Below are 23,762 nucleotides of genomic sequence, written 5' to 3'. Positions count from 1 at the left end.
AGGACCCTGTTATTCATCCTCCCGTCCTCCCTTTGTACACCCAACTATTGCTAAGTCATCAGAGAATTTCTGCAGAAGATATTACTCATGGCAACCCATGTCCAATCTTGTCAAAAAATACAGTGGGTTCCGGTTAATTGGGACACATCAGGACCAGTTCATTTTGGCCCAATAAAGTCAAAGTTTCCCCAACTACCTTTAGTTTTATACCTTAACTAAAGGTATAAAAAGGATAAACTACTGTTTAACTGAGTAACAAATTATGTATTTAACTGAAATTCAGAACAAATTAGAACACCACCAATGTCACAATACTATAAAACTGTGCTTCAGTTTCTAATAGCTATTGATGGAGGAATTCATCTAGTGTACACTGAAGTGTTCTTTTAATTCACTATAGATGAACAACATCAGCACAGACACCTAGAACAGATACTGAACTGCCTTCATACAATGCTTTCGACGGTTGCATCCTCCAGATCTTCAGTTTCATTGTAACACTTACGATGATTGTCGATACCTTCAAATTCTTCGTAGATGATGTAGTGAAATCATCTCATTTTCACTCCTGCCCATTTCTGGCATCTCCAAACCCAAATGGTTGAAACGACAGTGAGCAAAACTGTTCTGAATTGTCTTATTGGTTATATTTTACCTACTATCTGTGACAAAAATCTCCGCTTTTTGAGCACAAGCTCACGCAACTGACACCATTTAAAAGCTCGGTGTAGTGCCTAACGACCACAAGTACACATGAGTGACACTCATTAAAAACTGTTCATTAACTGTCTCCTGTTGCCAAAGTTTCTTAAGCAGCATAGTGTTCCCCAACAAATGAAGGGACTCCCAGCTATTTTCTCAATTAGTTGTTGTTTTTTCAGAGTTATCCCAAATAAGCGGCTGCCCCAATTAACAGATGGCCCAATTACAGAAATCACTGCATACCTTAAAACTACAGTAGGCGACAGAAATTATGAACAGGAAACCTGGTTGATCCAGCCTGTGAAAAGATAGGACTGCAGACTTGATAAATTCAGCACACAAAAACAACTTTTATTATATTGTTTGTGAATAGGGAGGGACTAGAGTCAGGTCTGAGTAAACATAGGGAAGAAATTTGACGAGCTTCAGCAACAGTCTAAATCCTGGCAGGAGTTCCTGACTGTGGCTGCTTAATTCAGTTCTTGATTCCAAATGAATAGCAATCCCTACTGGATATATTGGAATATGCTATTGAACTTGTAGAGATGGAAAGCATAATAATAGGAAAAATGAAAGGGAATGAGTCACCGGGCATGGAACAGTATAAAAGCAAGCCAATATTACTAAAAGCCTTTGCATGGATAAAAGAATATATGAAATTTTCCAATAAAGGTCAGGAGATGTCTTATTTCAATTTTGGCAAAGGATGATCTATACACTGTTGGCTTGTCATAACTTGGCACAGTGTGCACTATGCACTAACTAGTCTGAGGCTGGTTCCTGAAGTACAAAGGAGCTCTGAGAGTAATGAAAGTCAACTAGACAGATATGCTGCACCCATGGGAAACAAAGTGTCTTGGCAAGGAGCTACAGTAGGAGAATATTGCAACTAATCTTTATGGGATACACTGGTAATTTTCTCCTATTTTTGTCATTTGAAACTACATTGCGGTTTAAAAAAAGTTTAATGTAGAAAGATTTATTTTTAACATTGTAAGAGAACAACTTTATATAACTGGTAAGATCAAATGAGAGGCTTGTACTTGCATATCAGTGGTCAGCACTTCCTTTTGACCTTGAGTGCCCTGGAAACGTTATGGTTTTACCTTACAATCAGTACCACTAGCGTTTTCTGTACTCAAATTTCCCCTTTGCCTGACATGCAAAACAAGTTTAGCTACTGCACATCATGACCTAAAATACTCCTACACAGCATGGAAGAAGGCCCTTTGGCCAATCTTGGCTGTACTGACCAAAGTGCTTTGTCAACTTTTAACCCATACCCACCAAGTATTTCCTATCCCCTTATCTGTCGAAATACCTTTTAAATGTTTCAATTATACCCACCTCTACCCTTTCTCTGACAGCTCAGTCCATCCTGTGCGAGAAAAACTTGATCCTCATGTCCTCTAAAATTTTCCCCTCTCACCTTAAGCTTGTGCACTCTAGTTTTAGATTTCACTATCCATCCGTGTCCCTCCCTCAGACTTTGTAAACCTCTATCAAGTCACCCTCAGCTTCCTTCATTGCAACCTATCCAGTCTCTCCTTATACCTCAAGTCCTATAGTCCTGGCAACCATTCCTGTAAATCTTTTCTGCACATGTTCCAGTTTACTTACATCCTTCCTACAGCAAGACAACCAATATAATATTCCAATTGTGGTCTCACTTCAGTGGGAGAAATGGATGGCAAAAGAGAAAAGGATCCCAGCCTGTATGACGAATAAACTTATCGGGCTTCCAGCAACCGCCTTTGAGCCACATAAGCTGTGATTTGAGTTTCCTTACAGGTTTGTGGATGGTATTAATCGGGTATTTTTTCAAGATCCTGGTGATCCTTTCAGAAACCGTGGAAATATAGGCAAGACAGGCTTATGCGGGTCAAAGATGACCTGGGATTCAGGATGGCTGGCATTTAAAGAATTCCCACTGAATGTGGAGCAGCATGTATCGACCAGATGGGGCACACGCTGGAAACACGTATCAAAGAGCACAGGAGGTGTTTCTGTTTGGGTCACCTGAAGAAATCAGTGCTAGCAGAACATTTGTATTCGCAACGGCCAAAGGATTGACTTTGATGGCACAAAACTACTGTGCCGCACCAATGGCTTTTGGGACCGTCTGGTGAAGGAAGCCATTGAAATAAAACTAGAGAAAAAGAATTTTAACAAAGACAAAGGTCTCATTCTAAGTCAGAACTAGAATTCAATTGTAAACAAGGTGGTATAAGCAGAAATTTGATTGGATGAGGACCAACCAATCAGGAGGGACAGACGATGCGGGTATATATACCACCAGGCATCATCCCTGATGAAAATGACAGAGTTTGTCATCGAAACAGTGGTTAAATTGACACTTGTACCCAGCTGAAAGCCCGAGAAGAGTTTATTCGAGGATGGTTTAAGGTATCAAAATGCTTGGTACAGTACTGGGCCTGCCAGGAAGACTGGGTCCTGTTAACAGGTATGAAAGAGTTAACATCTGGAGGGTGGACGAGCCTGGCACCTACAGGACTTTGTACAGAGATTGATACTCATCTTCTCCAACTTGAAAATGGCAAGAAATTACATTAGCACTCTTGTAGATCCAATCATAATGCAGTACTCGAAAGCCTGCACTCATTTTCCACATTAGCATAAATGGAAGCCAACCATTATCTGGGTGCTGTAGTGGAAGCTATGACTTCTGTCTTGCAATCAAAGATGTTACTCATTCAAGGCTGCACACACAGGCTATATATGACAAAAATAAAAGAGCCTTATAGGGTATCTAGCAATCTACCTTCCAGTAGGGTCACAAAATTGAATGGATCAATGTTCCACCTTGGCCCTTAAAGAAAGGACTTTCTAGCATTACCTTCTTAACACCAATAGAATGTTATTCAGAGGTGTAGGCATTTAGAGAGTGTTACTCTGAAGTGTGAGAACTTAGAGAAACAAAACAAATGGTAACAAACGAAATAGGAACAGAACTGGACAGAAGTGAAGACAAGAAAGATTCTTAAGAATGGTTCATAAGAGTTAAGAACGTGGCTTAAAGATGTAGGAAGTAAAGAAGCATGAACAGGTAGCGGATGGGGAAGGAGGGATGGGGATATCAATGACAGCTGAAAGAGAAAGCCAACAAAACCAGAAAAAATTCAGAGAAGAAAAATATACCAGTTTTATTTGGACAGTGGAACCGAAACAAAGTTCAGGTTTGACAAATAAAAATGATATAAAATTATAAGTTTGAATGTGATGCTAGCATAGATGTAATCCAACTGAAGAAGAAATATGCCAGGCTATTTTCAAGTATCAGTATTAACATGCAGGGCTAAAAGATCGTCTCTGTGAAAAAGTGGAGAATTAATATGAAGCAGTTTGAAAAATTGACTGGGTTCCATGCAGAAGGACAATGATCTCATGGGTTGCTGAAAATTCCAGTATTATCCTCTTTGTAATTGCTCAGTAGAAACTAATGTAAATAAATCAGAATGTACCACAAGGGAATGTGGATAATGTACCACATATCCCAAAAAAAATCATAACCAGGTTTATGCCTTTAAAATCTATACTTTTCCCTTGAGCTTTTAAATTTTTCCGCTAGTTTCTGTGTGAATTTTTTTTTAAATTCTAAATGCCTTAAGTAGTGAAGGAAAAAGCGGAAAGGGTAGTCAACACATGTGGAGATGAAGGGGTTAGCCTATGAGGAGAGCCGCTGGTGACGATACTTGCTGGAATTCAGAAGAATGGGAGGGGATCTTCAGAAACTTGTAAAATTGTGAAAGAAATCTATTAAGTGGAGGCAGGAGAGCTGTTTCCATTGGTAAATGAGACTGGAACTAGGGGAGCAAGCCTCCAGTTTAGGTGGAATAAATTTAAACCAGAGATGAGGAGAGACTGCTTTTCCCAGATAGTAGTAAATCCATAGAGGCCTCAGCCAGGGAAGTTGTAAAGTCTACTCATTGAATATATCAAAGCCACAGTTAGATGATCTTTTCATAGCTGAATCAGAACCAGAATTAGGCTTAATATCACTGGCATATGCCATGAAATTTTTTGTTTTGCAGCAGCAGCACATTGCAATACATTAAAAAAACCTTTAAATTAATACGTATATACAAATTTATTTTAAATATATTATTTACTTATTTAATTTATTTTATGTATATAAAATGAGAGCGGTTCCTGAAACACAGAATGTGTGTCTTCAGGCTCCTGTAACTCCTCCTTGATGATATCAATGAGAAGAGGGCATGACTAGTTATTTAAAATCAGAATCAGGTTTATTATCACCAGCATGTGACGTGAAATTTGTTAACTTAGCAGCAGCAGTTCAATGCAATACATAATCCAACAGAGAGAAAAAATAATAAATAAAATAAAACATAATAATAAACAAGTAAATCAATTAAGTATATTGAGTAGAGCTTTAAAAAATGTGCAAAAACAGAAATACTGTATATTAAAACAAGTGAGGTAGTGTCCAAAGCTTCAGTGTCCATTTAGGAATCGGATGGCAGAGGGGAAGAAGCTGTTCCTGAATCGCTGAGTGTGTGCCATCAGGCTTCTGTATCTCCTACCTGATGGTAACAGTGAGAAAAGGGCATGCCCTGAGTGCTGGAGGTCCTTAATAATGGACGCTGCCTTTCTGAGATACTGCTCCCTGAGATTCTACCAACAATGGTTGTATCGTCAGCAAATCTATAGACAATATTTGAGCTATGCCTAGCCACACAGTCATGTGTATACAAAGAGCAGAGCAGAGGTGCGCTGGTGTTGACTGTCAGCAAAGAGGATATATGCTTCACCAATCTACACAGACTGTGGTCTTCCGATTAGGAAGTCGAGGATCCAATTGCAGAGGGAGGTACAGAGGCCCAGGTTCTGCAACTTCTCTATCAGGATTGTGGGAATTATGGTATTAAATGCTGAACTATAGTCGATGCCCAACAATCCTACAACCCCCAATTAAGCCTAATCTAATGATGGGACAATTTACAATGACCAATTAACCTACCCGGTACGTCTTCAAACTATGGGAGGAAACCAGAGCACCAAGGGAAAACCCGAGCATTCCACAGGGAGGACTTACAAAGAATCCTCACGGAATGGCACTGGAATTGAACTTCAGACTCTGGAATGCCCTGAGCTGTTATAGTGTCATGCTAATCGCTGTGATACCATGGCGCCAAATGTCCTGGATGATGAGCTGTAATGATGGATGCCGCCTTTTGGAGGCATCGCCTTTTGAAAGTGTCCTCAAATCTGGGGCGGCTAGTATTTATGATAGAGCTGGCTAAGTTTACAACTTTCTGCAGCTTTTTTCGATCCTGTGCATTGGCCTCTCCATACAGACGGTGATGCAAACAGTAATAATATTGTCCATGTTATATCTGTAGAAATTTGTGAGAATCTTTGATGACATAATCGAGGACAATTAAGGGTTATAGGGAAAAGGAAGGTAGTTGGAGCTGAATCCACGGTAAGTTTACTGAATGGCAAAGCATGCCCGATGGGCCAAATGGCCTAGTGCTGCTCCTAATTTTCACATTCATATCTCTGACAAAACAATTCCTAATCACTCCCACATAATAAACAATTGTAGACTCTATTAGAGCTATTAATTAATGGTAAACATAACTATATTGCCCTTATATATACAACATATTCCAATTACAACAAAAGACCATTAGTATGCCTTGGGGTATAGATTATGGAGACGGCTTAGTCCAACTAAAAACCTTTGTTTTGCAGGAAAATAACAATCTGGGACTTGGTCTGGCTAGAAAATTTTCTTTTTTTTTATAATTTATTTTTTATTGAAGTTCATCATCAAACAAACATTCCCATAAGAGCATTTCAGATACTGTACATACATATCATATAATCATATTTGGCACAAATCTCCACATAATATTTATCTGAGGTATACACATACAGAAAGGAGAGGAAAGAAAGAACAATCGAAAGAAGAAAACTATGTATGAAGTAGGGAGTGATCTTTTTTTTACAACATATTCATTGATTTGTGAGAATAAAATCAGGCCTATGAGGTGTTATGTAGTTAAACCATTTTTCCCAGTATGAATCAAATTGTTCCAACTTATGATTGACAGATGCTGTTATCTTCTCCATTTTGTAAATGTTCATTGTAATTTCCATCCATATATTTAAAGTTGGGCTCTCCTGTGATAACCATTTCCTGGTAAGGGTCTTTTTACCAGCCACCAGCAGTACATTCATTAAATATTTATCTCTTTTCAATCATTCTTGAGGTATATACCCAAAATATATGGTCTTACTCTCTAAGGGTATTTCACATTTAAAGATGTGTTGTAGGGCATTATGTATCCCACTCCAATAGACTTTAATAATAGGGCATTCCCAGAAAATATGATAGTGGTTTGCATTTTGATTTTCACAATTTCTCCAGCAAACAGGGAGGTTACTATCATAATGGGATTTCTGAGAGGGTGCAATAAAATATTTTATCAAGTTTTTCCACCCAAACTCCCTCTATTTCTGTGAACTGGTACACTTCCATTGATACCTCCATATTATTGTCCAGTCTTCCTCAGATATTATTATCCCTCCTTCCTTCTCCCATTTTGTTTTAATGTATGAAGTTGAATGTGTTTTAAGATTTGACAACCCTTATACATGCTTGAAATGATTCTACTACCATTGTCTAAATCATATGCTTTTCTAAATAGCTCTATCAGACTTGCCTTGGTTACATTTTTAACCGTCGTATTAACATACTGTTGCATCTGTAAATACCGGTAAAAGTCTTGTTTTTCTAATAAGTGTTTCTTTTTGAGCATTTCAAAACTGAACAGTATTCCTTCTTTCATTATATTGCAAATAGCTGTTATTCCTTTAGCTGTCCAGTCCTCAAATCTAGCATCCAGTTTATTCGGTGTAAAATCTGAGTCATATGCACACCATTTAAGAATTGCAATGTCTCTCTCTAGTTTATATTCTTTTATAATAGTTTTCCATATTTTAAGAGTCCATTTCACCCACGGGTTATCAATAGTATTTATGTAACTTTGTAGGTTGTTATCAGCCAAAATTGCCTGTATGGGGATGGAACAGAAAATTTTCTAAAAGTGACAAATGACTAGTCAGTTTGGTTTTCCTACTTCGCTCAAATTTTTGAATTTACAGGGTTGATTAATATGTTCTCAATTCCGCTATCACTGCAAGACCTTTAGATTTAAGCAAATAAAACCAGGAGAACCATGGGTAGAAAAGCATTGAACATGGCATTTGAAGAAGAATACCACACAATTAGCTCATGACTTGAGCACACTGTGACAAGAGTATTGGCAGCACATTGACATAAGAATCTAAAGCAAAGGTTTGGCATACGGGGTTATTATTCAGATTGGAGGAAGGTAGAAAACAGGACTCTATAAGGATCAGACCAATAACTAAAATTTATGTTAACGATTTTGATGGGAAAAGATACCATTATACCAAAATTTGCAGATCATTTCAAAGTGGGTATGTGTAGCTAATACTGAAAAAGAATAGAATGCTCTACAAAATAATATTGGAAAATATACATTCTGTACAGAAGTAAACTTTCAGAGAGATAAATAATAAGTAATAGCAACAATACCAATAGCTTGAATAATAAGAAGCGAGGGACATGAAAAATAAGGGGATATCAGGATCAGGTTTATCATCACTGACGTCATGAAATTTGCTGTTTTGTGACAGCAGTACAGTGCAAGACATTAAAAAGGTACTATAGGTTACAATAAGAAATAAATAGTGCGAAAGAGGAATAGTGAGATAATTTATAAGTTCATTGGCCATTCAGAAACCTGATGGCAGAGGGAAGAAGCTGATCCTAAACTGTTCAATGTGCATCTCTAGGCTGCTGTACACCTGATGGTAGCAAGGAGAAGAGATGGTAGGGGTCCTTACTAATAGGTTAAAAGTAAACCAATCTCTGAAAGCGATATTGAAATTAAGCTAAGTAATTTAAACAACTAACAAGGAGATTTATTTCTAAGGATATAATAGGAAAAACATTGAACTGATGTAAGACCTCAGTCAGTCTACCCTTAGAATGCTGTGCATATTTCTGGTGCCTGTGCTACTGTAGGAAACAGCAACACTATGATAAAGTAAGAAAGAATTAGAAAGATAATGCTAGAAGTTAAAAATTACAGCCGTGGAAAAGTTTAAGAGGTGGAACTATCCAGTTCAGAAAAGCTAGCTAATGGTCATTAGGAAGAGACTAAACTGCAAAAACAACAGGAAAATAAGGAGAGGCCTAACAAGTCTAATGGGACTTACTGGGACCTGCCATATTTTACTGGGACTGGCTAATTTAATGTGGTTAAAGTAAGTACATAAAACCTCAGAAATGGGCTGATGGAAATTTTTTAAATTATTATCAAGTTTGAGAAAATATTTCCACCTGTGGGGAAATTCAAACCAGAGGCTAAGTGCGGCATAATATTTAGCAAAGCATCCAATAAGGAAATAAGAGTAATTTCCTGGCTCAGAGAGTAGGGCATGGAACTGACCAGCAAGGTATGGCTGAGACACACAGGTTAAATGCTTTCAATAGGAAACTAGACAACTACATGAGAGAAAAGGAACAGAAGGATATGCTTGCGATACTGCACGATAACGTCTCCAAACAAGAAACAGTCCATCCCGACCATTTAAAATCATAGTCAGTGAATTCAACCAGGCTTGTTTGAAGAAAACCTTGCCCAATTACCATCAGCATATAACCTGTAGCACCAGAGGTCCAAACACCTAGACCATTATTATACTAAGATAAGGAATGCCTACTGTTCCATGCCCAGACCACATTTTGGTAAATCAAATCAGTTGGCTGTAGTTTTCCAACCTGCACACAAACAGAGGCTAATAAACAAAGCTCCAGAGAGCTATGAGAGGCAGGGGAGCAGGTATAGGATTGTTTTGAGTCAGTAGACTGGACCTTGTTCAAGGGCTCATCTGTGCATCTGAATGAATATATCATGGTTGTAATAGACTTTCTTTAAGAAAGGAGAAAGGCAGCAGAACAGAAACTATAGATCAGTTAGCCTGACCTCAGAGGCTGGGAAAATGTTGGTCAATTGTTAAGGACGAGCTTACGGAGTACTTGGTGACAGAGGACAAGGTAGTACAAAGTCAGCATGATTTCCTTAAGGGAAAATTTTGCCTGATGAACCTGTTACAATTCTTTGAGGAGATTACACGTAGAATAGATAAAGGGGATGCAGCGGATGTTGTATATTTTGACTTTCAGAAGGCCTTTGACAAGGTGCCACACGTGAGGCTCCTTACCAAATTAAGAGCCTGTGACATTACAGGAAAGTTACTGGCATAGTTAGGGCATTGGCTGATTGGTAAGAGGCAGCGAGTGGGAATAAAAGGATCTCTTTCTGGTCGGCAACCAGTGACTAGTGGTGTTCCACAGGGGTCGGTATTGGGATCACTTTTTTAATGTTGTTTATGTTTTTTTATGTTGTTTTTATGTTAAATGATGAAGAAGATGACTTTATTGTCAAGTCTGAAGATGATATGAAGATTGGCAGAGAGGCAGGTAGTGTTGAGGAAACAGGTAGGCTGCTGAAGGACTTAGACAGGTTAGGAGAATGGACAAGAGAGTGGCAAATGAAATATAATGTTGAAAAATGCATGGTCATGCACTTTGGTAAAAGAAATAAATGTGCAGACAATTTTCTAAAAGGGGAAGAAATCCAAAAATCTGAGATGCAAAGGGTCTTGGGAGTGCATGTGCAGAACACACTAAACGACTTGCAGGTTGAGTCGGTGGTGAGGAAGGCAAATGCAATATCAGCATTCATTTCAAGAGGTCTAGAATACAAGACCTGCGATGTGATTCTGAGGCTTTATAAGGCAGTGGTGAGGCCTCATCTTGAGTATTGTGAACTGTTTTGGGGTCCTCATCTAAGAAAAGCTGTCCCGGCCTTGGAGAGGGTTCAGAGGAGGTTCACAAGGATGATTCTGAGAATGAAAGGCTTATCATACAAGGAACATTTGATAATTCTGTGTCTATACTCACTAAAATTTAGAAGGGTGAGGGGGATCTCGTTGAAACCTTTTGAACGTTGAAAGGCCTGGACAGAGTAGATGTGATAAGAATATTTCCCATGGTGGGAAGATCTAGAGGGACGCCCATTTAAAACAGAGATGTGAAGAAATTTATTTAGCCAGAGGGTGGTGAATTTGTGGAATTTATTACAAACAGGCAGCTATAAAAGCCAAGTCATTGGATGTACTTAAGGTATAGCTTGATAATTTATTGATTGGACACAGCATCAAAGGTTATAGGGAGAAGGCCAAGGAGCGGGGCTGAGGAGGGGAGAAAACGATCAGCCATGATTGAATGGTGGAGCAGATTTAATGCGCCAAATGGCCTAATTCTGCTCCTATGTCTTATGGTCTTTATCAAAACAGTTGTAAACTAATATGTCCCCACAAAATCATTCAGAGTCTTCCCCAATCAGAAGCCCTGGATGAACCATGAGATCCACAATCTGCTGACAGCCAGATCAGAGACATTCAAATCCAGTGCAAGAGGTCCAGGTATGATTTCCAGAAAGCAAACTCACAGGCAAAATGGCAATTCCAGACTAAACCTGAATCAATGAAGGATGTTCAAAAGTTGTGGCAGAACTTGTGAAGGGCAGATCGTGTCTAACAAGCCTGAGAGAGTTCTTTGAGGAGGTGACCAGGCATATAGATGAGGGTAGTGCAGTGGATGTGATCTATATGGATTTTAGTAAGGCATTTGATAAGGTTCCACACGGTAGGCTTATTCAGAAAGTTAGAAGGCATGGGATCCAGGGAAGTTTGGCCAGGTGGATTCAGAATTGGCTTGCCTGTAGAAGGCAAAGGGTCGTGGTGGAGGGAGTATATTCGGATTGGAAGGTTGTGACTAGTGGTGTCCCACAAGGATCTGTTCTGGGACCTCTACTTTTCGTGATTTTTATTAACGACCTGGATGTGGGGGTAGAAGGGTGGGTTGGCAAGTTTGCAGACGACACAAAGGTTGGTGGTGTTGTAGATAGTGTTGAGGATTGTCAAAGATTGCAGAGAGACATTGATAGGATGAAGAAGTGGGCTGAGAAGTGGCAGATGGAGTTCAACCCGGAGAAGTGTGAGGTGGTATACTTTGGAAGGACAAACTCCAAGGCAGAGTACAAAGTAAGTGGCAAGATATTTGGTAGTGTGGAAGAGCAGAAGGATCTCGGGGTACATGTCCACAGATCCCTGAAAGTTGCCTCACAGGTGGATAGGGTAGTTAAGAAAGCTTATGGAGTGTTAGCTTTCATAAGTCGAGGGATAGAGTTTAAGAGTCACGATGTAATGATGCAGCTCTGTAAAACTCTGGTTAGGCCACACTTGGAGTACTGTGTCCCGCTCTGGTCGCCTCGCTAGAGAAAGGATGTGGAAGCATTGGAAAGGGTACAGAGGAGATTTACCAGGATGCTGCCTGGTTTAGAGAGTATGCATTATGATCAGAGATTAAGGGAGCTAGGGCTTTACTCTTTGGAGAGAAGGAGGATGAGAGGAGACATGATAGAGGTGTACAAGATAATAAGAGGAATAGATAGAGTGGATAGCCAGCGCCTCTTCCCCAGGATACCACTGCTCAATACAAGAGGACATGGCTTTAAGATAAGGGTTGGGAAGTTCAAGGGGGATATTAGAGGAAGGTTTTTTACTCAGAGAGTGGTTGGTGCGTGAATGCACTGCCTGAGTCAGTGGTGGAGGCAGATACACCAGTGAAGTTTAAGAGACTACTAGACAGGTATATGGAGGAATTTAAGGTGGGGGCTTATATGGGAGGCAGGGTTTGAGGGTTGGCACAACATTGTGGGCCTAACGGCCTGTACTGTGCTGTATTATTCTATGTTCTATGTTCTAACTTAGCTTTCAGATGAGCTCAATGCCTTCTATAGTCACTTTGACCATCAAAATACGGAGTAACCATCACGAACTCCCACATCCCCCGATGATCCTATGACATCTGTCTCTGAGGCCAATGTGCGAGCACGAAAAGCATTCAGCCCAGACAGGGAACCTGGCCAAGAACTAAAGACCTGTACTGATCAACTGGTGGCAGTGTTGAGTGAGACCTTTTGTTGCAGCAGTATGTGGTACCCACCTGGCTTCAATTACCCAGTGCCCAAGAACAGCATGGTGACCTACTTTAATGACTATCGCCCAGTAGCACTTACATCCACAGTGATGAAGTGTTTTGAGAGATTGGTGATGAAATATATCAACTCGTGCCTGAGAAGCGACTTAGATCTGCTCCATTTTGCCTACTGGAGCAACAGGTCCACAGCAGATGGCATCACCAGAAGTCTGTGCGCTTAGACCCCTGCTCTTCTCACTTTACAGTTATGACTATATGGCTAAGCACAGCTCCAAAGCCATATTCAAGTTTGCTGACAACACCACTGTTGTATAATGAATCACTACATTAGATTAGATTAGATTATGAGGACACGTAGTCCTCTTTTATTGTCATTTAGTAATGCATGCATTAAGAAATGATACAATATTCCTTCGGTGTGATATCACAAAAACACAGGACAGACCAAGACTGAAAAACTAACAAAAACCACATAATTATAACATATAGTTACAACAGTGCAACAATACCATAATTTGATGAATAACAGGCCATAGCACAGTAAAAAAGTTCAAAGTCTCTCAAATGTCCCACATCTCACGCAGATGGGAGAAGGAAGAAAACTCTGCCTGCCATGCCTGACCACAGTCTGACTCTGAGTCGTCCAAAAACTTCGAGCCTCCGATCAGGGAGGGAGATTGAAAATCTGGTTGAGTGGTGCCATAACAAGAACCTCTTAGTCAATGTCAGCAAAACTAAGGAACTGATTATTGATTATTCCGTCTGGGTAGCCTCCAACCTGTTGGCATGAACATTGATTTCTCTAACTTCCGTTAATGCCCCACCTCCCCCTCGTATCCCATCCCTTACTTACTTACTTACTTATTTTTATTTATATATATATTATTTTTCCCCCTTTGTTTCTCTTTCTCTTTTTTCTCCCTCTGTCCCTCTCACTACAACTCCTTCTGCACACATCGAAGTTGCTGGTGAATGCAGCAGGCCAAGCAGCATCTCTAGGAAGAGGTACAGTCGACGTTTCGGGCCGAGACCCTTTGTCAGGACTAACTGAAGGAAGAGCTAGTAAGAGATTTGAAAGTGGGAGGGGGAGGGGGAGATCCAAAATGATAGGAGAAGACAGGAGGGGGAGGGATGGAGCCAAGAGCTGGACAGGTGATTGGCAAAAGGGATATGAGAGGATCATGGAACAGGATCAACCACTGAGCACATCTACATGAAACAATGTCGCAGGAAAGCAGGATCCGTCATCAGGGACCCCCACCACCCAGGACGTGTTCTTCTCGCTGCTGCCATCAAGAAGAAGGTACAGAAGCTTCAGGAGTCACACCACCAGGCTCAGAACAATTACTATCCCTCAACTATCAGGCTCTTGAATCAAAGGGGATTACTTCACTTAACCTCACTTGCCCCATCATTGAAATGTTCCCACAACCAATGGACTATCTTTCAAGCGCTCTTCATCTATGTTCTCCAGATTTATTGCTTGCTTGCTTGTTTGTTTGTTTGTTTATTTATTTAGTGTTTACAGTTTGTTGTCTTCTGCACTCTGGTTGAACACTCAAGTTGGGCGATCTTTCATTGATTCTGCTAGTCTGAAATGAGGAAAATGTAATGGGGTGCAAACACCTGCATAGATTAGTTGGCACAATGGCCTATTTCTGCATTCCCTCCCATTTGTGGGCCTTCCCAAGGAGATATCATTTCAAATAAATGTAATTTATTAGCTGTAAAGAGTTTTGGGACTTTGAGAGGCAGTGAAAGGCAATGTACAAATATTAGTGTTTCTACTATTTGTTTATGGTGTCATAGGCACAGAAATTGAGTAGAATACATTAAGATAACTAATTACAGTTGCAAAGAATGTAATTTATGGCATTGTTAGGCTCAGTTTCAATTCCACAGGCTGGATGGAAGTCAAATAGAAATTTAATTTGAAGCAAACATTTTCAATGATCTCTCAAGAAAGAAGATTGGGAAACACATGAATATGGGAGAGATTAGAGGAACTGAGGGTACTTTTTTCTAAAAGGAGTTTTGTTTTCAGTGGTCTTGTGGTTCTTGAGTGTTGTTGGAGGTGAAGAATAGTCTATTGCACACTTGACATTTGCCTTGGGGATTATGGAAAATTTTTGGCAAATTTGGCGAGTCAAGCATTTGCTGCAGATACCCAGCTTCTAACCTGCACGCAGAGTCATCTGTATGTGGCTGATCCTGTTAAATATTTTTGCCAATAGTAAGAATCCCCACCTCCTAATTAGTACCCATCCTCATCCATTTCTCAGTCTAAGGTGTAGGTGGGATACTTGTACTACCATTCAATATTAATTTTTTTCCTTGCTAAGAAATGCATTGCCTGACTTTATTTTATTTTTATAGAAACTGTGTAACAGGCCCTTTTGGTCCTACAAGCCCCAATGCCCAGAAACCCACCGATTTAACCCTAGAGAAATCACAGGACAATATTCAATGACTAATTAACCTACTAACTGGTATGTCTTTGGACTGTGGAAGGAAACCAGAGTACATTTATTTGAAAATTCAAAAATGCAGAAAATCTAAAAACAGTAAGTGCAGGAAACACTCAGCAGGTCAGTCCACATCTGTGGGAAGAGAAACAAACTTAACAAATTAGGTTGAAGATCTTTCATCAGAACTGAGAAGGAGACTAAAGAAACTTCTTAAGCATTGGCAAGAGGTGTGGGGATAAGCTCACACATTACGTCAGTGATCCCCAACCTCTGGGCCGCGGACCGACATATCGCCGCGAAGAATGCAGTGGTGCAGCGGTACTCACAACACACCCAGCACATCCTTAAGAAAAAAGCCAAAATAAACAAGTTAATTAATTCTTAAAGATGTGCTGGGTGCGTTCCGAGTCATTCTTCGCGGCAATCTATCGGTCCGCAGCCCGGAGGTTGGGGACCACTGCATTACGTCATCTGGTCATTGAGAGATAGATGCAGTTAGTTAGATAGACAATAATGTGGCAGAGTAAAATGGAGGAACAAACAGGAAGACATGCCCATGTGTATAAGCCGGGCTTGTCGCCCACTCCCAGAGAGGAAGAAAAATGACAAATGAGGTGAAAATACACAAATAAGATGAGCTAATATCACAGATAGGGAACTGATACAGAAAAAATTAAGACAGGAGATACACGAGATAGCAGATGTTGTAACTGAAAGCAAAAAGTTAAATGCTGGAAGAACTCAGCAGCTCAGGCAGCATCTGTAGAGACAAAGGGAAAGTTGATGTTTCAATATGAGACTTTGCATCAGGACACTGTGTGGAAAGAAGAGAGCGAGTATATTGAAGTAAGAGGGTGGAGTGGGATAGAGGCTGGTAGGTTACAGGTGGAACCAGATGAAAGGGAAACAGTGGACAGATGGTTCAGGGTGAGGGAGGCAGACGGTAGAGACAGGAACTTGTAGGTGGTGGATGAAACTAAATGAAGGAAGGATGATGGGCATGAAAGGTGAACTGAGAGAAGAATCCCAGGTAAATTGCTAAAGTGGTTTATTATTATCACATGCACTGAGGTATGGTGAAAAACTTTTCTAGTATACCATTTATACAGACAATTAATTACAACTGTGCTTTGAGGAAGTACAAGGTAAAATAATAACAGAGTGCAGAATAAAGTATTACAGTTACAAAGAAAGTGCAGTGCAGGAAGACAACAAGATGCAATGTAAAATGACTATATAGGTGCTGAACAGATGGATTCAGGTGGGTGAGGATGATGAGTCTGAATAATGAGGGGAGTGGTGAGATGGAAAGGTGAAGAACAGAAGAAGAAGTAGTGTTCTTCAAACTGTCATGGGACTTCATTATAAAAGGACAGGAGACCACAGATCAGCAAGTCAGAGTGAGTGTGAGATGCGAATTGAAGTGACAGATTACAGGAAGCTCACCGTCACCCCTGAGGACTGACCACAGGGGCAATTACCCAATTGGCATTTAGTTTCTTCAATGTAATAGAGACAACACTGTGGATATTAAATGCAGGGCACTAGATTGCAAAAAAAAATGCATGAGAATCTCTGCTTCACCTGTAACGACTGTTTGGATACATGGGTGATGGAAAGAGAAAACGCAAAAGGACAAGTACTGTGAAAGGAAGTGCCAGAAGAAGGGTGTGACTGATGCTTGGCATTTATCAGCCCAAGATGTTTGAGGTCCTATTACATTCAGGGGTAGACTGCCTCACTTGCTGATGAATTACAGGTGGAATGGAACATTATGTATTCATCAGCAAGTTTTGACCTTATGATGGAAGGACCATGATCAAAAGAGTTGGAAAACTGTCCTGATGAACTTTTGCAACATTGCTTTGAGGGAGGGATGAATGTTACCCAACAACCAAAACCATGTTCTATGTTCTATATGAGGTTTAGCTCCACTCAACAGCTTCTAAAATGCTGTCTTAATGTCAATTACAGTTATGTTCACTTCACCTCTGGAAAAGAGCCTTCAAGTCCATGCAATACCAAAGCTATGATGAGGTCTAAAGTCAGGCAAACTTGAGTGAAACCAATGCTGAGCAACCATCAACAGGTTATAGTTTACTGGTGGTTAAGTGGTTCTTGGTACCACACTTTACAATATCTCTGAACACATTGTCGAAGGATTAGTAATTAGACTGAAAGATTTTATCTTCGTTTTTAAGGACAAGAAGTACCTGTACAAATTTTGTCCCTATTGTGTCCAGTAGACTCTGAGTTACTGCACTTCAAAGGTTGGGCAGCATGAAGGCCTTAGTTATTCTCAATCAGCTATGTAGGGCCAGTCAATTATCTTTGTTGGGCCTTTCACATCACTTCCTGCTCAACACCAAACTCCTGAAATTTGCTATTATGGCATAATTCTCTCAAACTCATGACCACTACCACTAAGAAGAGCAGGGCTGAGATTTGGAAACAACGCCTGCAGATTCTGGTTCAAACTGTACAATAATTGTCACCATTGCTGGCTCCAAATCCTGGAACTCACTTTCAAACAGTGATGTACTTTCACCAGATGAACTTTAAGAAGGTGACTGACTCACCAATGTCTTCTCCAGAGGAATCAGAGATGAGCAATGAATGGTGGCTTTGACAGTAACACCCAAATTATGACAATGGATATAAAAGATAATGTGAAAATAGAGCAATAGCATTAATAAAGTTATTTATTGCAACCCTTCAAGATGAAGACAACCTTAGGAGTCCATGGCCTTTAAAGGCTATTCTCCAGAATGGCTAGTTTAGACTTTTGCTGCTTTTAAATCCCAGTGCAAGGTTCTTCCAGGAATTTGTCTATGCTAGCAGGCGGGAAAATTCAATGCACTTTTAATGGAGTAGTTTACCTCCATGTTTGTTATTCAGCAACTAGCAAATGCTAAAACAGATAGTCCACAGTTTCATGTAGGAAGCCAATTCATAACTAATAATTACCACAACAACTTAACAGATCAATACGTCTGCAGACCAGCATACTTGCTTAATCTGGATAATGTACAAACTCTTTTACCTGGTAATCTAAATTTTCATTATGCTAATATTAAAATCTGATAGAGATAGCTACATGTAACTTTCCAATTCTTCCACTACACTTTTAATCCTTCCCCCATTTTGGGAGCCAATTGAAGGTGTTAATCCTTTTGGGAATATCAACATCTATTTGTTACTTCATTATTTACAAACCTGAGAAAATCTCCACCTTTACAAACCGAGGCTATTTATTTGTGATTTTTATCCAATGATCCACCTTATCTCCGAGTAAAGACTGCTGGCACACGAGTGCACAAGATAACACATGAAATGAAAAAACGGCTGATGGTTATTATTGGAAGCAGAGATACAATCGTTTGCATAGCATTTTGAATCAACCATTTTTTTTGTCTCAGTTTAACTGTATATTCCTGCTTCTTAGTTTTTCTAGCTACTTTAAAAGTTGTCAAGGCATTTTCATTCTGCATCAAATATTTATGTTGGTCATTGCAGAGAGAGTAATCTGTTGTGTACTCCGTTTTAAGAAGCACAACCCTGTTTTTTTTAATTAACAGTTTCATGGCCTTGTTGCATAAAGGAAATCTTTCCCTTTTGTACTATTTCCTTCAATTTTCAAATAGAGGATTTTGGATACAAACTGGATCTATATATTCCAAGGAAGTTTTTTTGACACAGAGAGGTGGGGGCCTGAAATACACTGGCAGGAATGGTGGTGATGGCAGTAAGCACAGGAACATTTAAGAGACCCTTAGATGGGCACATGAATATGCAGAGAAGAGAGGGATATGATCAATGCATGGGGAAAAGGAATTAGATTAATTAAGAGTCATTGGTTTAGTCAATTTGGCAAAACATCAGGCGCTGATGGTATACTGTTCTATGTTCTAACATTATGGTGCAGAAAATACCATTTTTGTGACTGAGCATTTAATTTACAACACCTGCAAACAAAACAGCATGCACCTGCTTTCTGTGCAAACACCACCAGCTTCTGCATGGCTAAACTAGTGTCTTTTTGAATTGCTCACAGTCAATTCTTTGGAAGGGAAGTCAGTTACTTGCAAGCAAGTTAACTTCCATATTTGGTATTTGGCCAAGTGAATAATTTTCCTCAAATTGAACTCAAGATTTAAGTCTTACATTTCATATAATTATGGCACCCAAATAAGCAACAGCTTCCTTACAGTTTTAGCAGAATTAAAGAAAGGTTAAACTTTTAATGGATTTTAGAATGTGCCAAGAAACACAGTAATGAATGCAATTACTGTGCATTATGGAGCTTCATGGCAAGCTTTTTTTTAAACACAGTAATATGTAACTTGGATTTTGAATTTGTATAAACTGCTTAACTTAAAATTTGGATGTAACTATAATTTTAAATAGTAAAATTATCTGATTCCTCAAAGAAAAAAAGAATACGTGAATAGTTTCTACTTAGGTGGTCCCTAAGGAATGAAGATTACATTTCCAATCTGATTGTGTAAATTCTCATACTAAGAATATGGAAATTGCAGATTCTTTTATGTCTGAGTCTTCTGAGGCACAAGGTGCTGACAGTTCAAGCAAAAGGGTAGCCCCTAAGGTGGTATGCTGCTGCTCCCACTTATGCAGACCTTCTGAATGCATCCATGCAATTAAAAATACTTCTGCACTTTGACTGGTCATAAGCCAGAGGTTCCTAAGTATGAGTGGGAATGTTGTACTGTCTTCAAGAAAGATTGGTAATCTCTTCCCCATATGAGCCCAGAATAGTTGGCAGCTCCCAAATTCTGGTGTAGGCATAAAAACAAAGTAGCCTGCTTATGGCTGCTGACAATGTAATTAGGACCCCAGTGCTGGGTATGTTGGCCTTGGAGAAGACCCTGATATTAGCTACTCACATTCTAATGATCTTGGAGGATGTTGCAGACACACTGTTAGTGATAGCTTCCAGTGCCTTAAGGTGCCAACAAGTACTCTAGATCTAAAAACATGTACTTTTCAACTTGCGGGCAGCTACACTCAAGAACTAAAATTACTCCAACCCCTGTATTCCATCTGCAGTTTGCACATGATGCTTACTTTAGACATATTAGGAAGGCCAAGCTCCAAGCCAGTGTTAACAGGTAAAGGATGGGCTTTAAACTCAATTTCCATATGATACCTCTTTACCAAATTGCCCCCACAGCACTACACTGCACTTTGACAATAAAGGTTCATAGCAGCACACTGAAAAACATGGACTACTTCCTGTACAGTCATAGCATTTACAGAACAAAAATGGGCCCTATGGCGCACCATAGCCAGGTCGGTTTTATCCATCGACACAAATCCCATTTGCTTACATCGCTATCCTTCACTGTTTTGTCTAATTAAGTGCCTATTCAAATGCCTCTCAAACACAGTAATTTTATCTGATTCTACTACCTCCTCAGGTGATATGCTCCAGATATCAATCAAATGCAGTGTAACAAACTCACCCCTCAGATCCTCTTTTAAATGTCTTCCTTTCACCTTAACATTATGACCTCATCTTTTTGATCTCTACCATGGGGATAAAAGATTCTGACCATCCACACTAAATACGTCTTTCATTATCACTGCACAGTCTTCTTGCCTCCAGGGAAAACAAGGCTAAACACTCTCTCCCCATAACCAAGCAACATCCTGGTGAATTTCCCTGGTGTTAATAGACAATAGACAATAGGCCCTTCGAGCCAGCACCGCCATTCACTGTGATCATAGCTGATCATCCACAATCAGTATCCAGTTCCTGCCTTACCCCCATAACCTTTGATTCCGCTATCTTTAAGAGCTCTATCCATCTCTTTCTTGAAAGCATCCAGAGACTTGGCCTCCACAGCCTTCTGGGGCAGAGCATTCCATATATCCACCACTCTCTGGGTGAATCTCTCCAATCCAAGCAGAACTGCACATGAAACTCCAAGTGAGGGCTAACTCCAAGTGAGTATTTGGTAAGGTTGCAGTAGAACATTCCAACTTACATATTCCATGTCCCAACCAATAAAGGCAAGTATGCATATGATACATTCTCTTCACCACCTAATCAGGAAACTATAAATTTGAGTCCCTTGATACAGAACTGTGCAAATATCTTAAGCACATATATATAGCTGGGTGCCTGAGACTTTTGCACAGTACCGTATTTGTAAACATGGAGTGGAAAGAGAGTTTGCAAATCTGGCAGGAGCAAAAGATGTTAAGAATGGTGAGGGTGGAACGCCAAGGGAGGGGTGTGGGACAGATAGCAGAGGAGTGCCAGGAGCGGGGGGATGGCATGGGTGCAAACACACCCAGCCCTGAGACATCAGTCAAGCTCATTTGATTCCAAACAGCTGGTTTATTGATGATTACGGAATGTCTCTCTGGTGCTTTCTGCTCTCTCCCCTCTCCCTTCCCCTTTTCCCAACTATGATTCCCCTCTCTCTGCACCCTTCTCACTCTCAGTCCACAATGATGACCCATATCAGAATCAGGCTTATCATCACTCACATATATCATGAAATTTATTCCTTTTGCAGCAGTACAGTACCTAAGACTTTTGCACTGTACGGTACCTTGAAAGTCACCTCATGCGAAGGCAGATATGTATGACATAACTAATCATCAAATTCAATGCAAAAGCATAGTCTTTGTCAATTGAAGATGAGGATATTTGAAAACCGAGATGTCGCCTCACCGTTAAATGAGTTTCAAGATCTATGACCTTCTATATGGTCATATACATATAAATCTACAGATGCTGCAATGACATATCAGGACCAGTACATCCAATTAAATGGCATCTCCAATTAGCCAAAGTTTCAAGGAAATTGTTAAAAAGGTATAAAAAAGACAAATTATCATTTAACTGAGTAATAGCTTATGTATTTAAATGAAAATCAGAACAAATTAAAACACCACCAATACAACTACCATACTATAAAACTGTGTATTAATTCCTAATAGTTATCAGTGGAAGAATTCATCCAGCATATGCTGACATTCTTTTCATTGATTGCAAATGAACAAAATCAGCGCAGGCACCTAGTGCAGGTATCTATCAACGTCCACTTTAAGTATACCAAATGACTTGATCTCCACAGCCATCTGTGGCATTGAATTCCACAGACTCACCAACCTCTGGCAAAAGAAGCTCCTCCTCATCCCTGTTCTAAAGGGACGCCTTTCTATTTTGAAGCTTTGTCCTCTGGTCCTAGACAACCCCACTAGAGCAAACATCCTCCTCCCATCCACCCTTACTGAGGCCATTCAATAGGTTTCAATGAGATTCCCCCACATCGTTCTGAACTCCAGAGAGAAGGGGCCAGAGCCATCAAATGTTCCTTATACATCAACCCTTTCATTCCTGGGATCATTCTCGTGCACCTCCTCTGGACCCTTTCCAATGCCAGCACAAACTATCTTAGATAAGGAGTTCAAAACTGCTCACAATACTCCAAGTGCAGACTGACCAATGCCTTATAAAACCTCAGCAGTATATCCATGTTCTTATATCCCAGTCCTCTCGAAATGAACACTAACATTGCACTTGCCTTCCTTACCACTGATTCAACCTGTATGTTGACTTTTAGGGAATCCTGAATGAGGACTCCCAAGTCTCTCTACACTTACGATTTCTGAATTTTCTCCCTATTTACAAAATAGCTAATACCTTTATTCCTTCTACCACACTGCTTCACCATATACGTTCTACACTATATTTCACCTGCCACTTCTTTGACCATTCAACTATTCTGTCGAAGTCCTTCTGTGGCCACCTTTCTGCTTCCCCAAAACTACCTGCCCCTTCACCTATCTTCGTATTGTCTGCAAACTTGGCTACAAAGCCACGTCACCCAAATCATTAACACATAACATGAAAAGAAGCGGTCCCAACACCAACCCCTGTGGAACACCTCTAGACACCGGCAGCCAACCAGAAAAGACCCCCTTTATTCCCACTCTTTGTCTCCTCCCAGCTAGCCAATATTCTATCTATGCTAGTACCTTTCCTGTAATATCATGGGCTCTAAACTTTGTTTAGCAGACTCATGTGCGGCACCTTTTCAAAGGCCTTTATGGAGATTAATAATGACGAGAAGTGCATGCCTTAAAAATAACTTGCAGCTAATTATCAAAAATTGAGAAGGCACACAGTTTTTGTTAAGAAGAACTTAGGAGAATTCTTCAATGCAAATTTATAGTCCCATGTACAGCATAAAGATACTGAAATGTACTGGAGATATACCAATATGAAAAGCAAGAAATCTCATGGGGGAAGAAGTCAGGGCTGAACATACAGTGGTGATGAACAGTGTAGTAATTTCCATGGCAACCTACCAGATGATATTGCAGAGGTGGTGAGTCAATAGGCTTGCAGCTGTTGCTCTGACTGGCACTCACACTCGATTTGTGAGAAAGGGAATGAAGAGGAG

At 40.0% G+C, this 23,762-nt stretch overlaps 1 protein-coding gene across 1 annotated transcript in view; it reads right to left on the bottom strand.

Moving 5' to 3' along the window:
- Positions 1 to 23,762, bottom strand: part of kiaa0586 (KIAA0586 ortholog) — a 538,659-nt gene that overhangs the window by 299,248 nt on the left and 215,649 nt on the right. The window lies entirely within an intron of this gene.

Source organism: Mobula hypostoma, chromosome 1, assembly GCF_963921235.1.
Source record: "Mobula hypostoma chromosome 1, sMobHyp1.1, whole genome shotgun sequence".
Taxonomy (NCBI): domain Eukaryota; kingdom Metazoa; phylum Chordata; class Chondrichthyes; order Myliobatiformes; family Myliobatidae; genus Mobula; species Mobula hypostoma.
The sequence above is the reverse complement of the archived record's forward strand: the minus strand, read 5'-3'. Positions and strand labels throughout refer to the sequence as shown.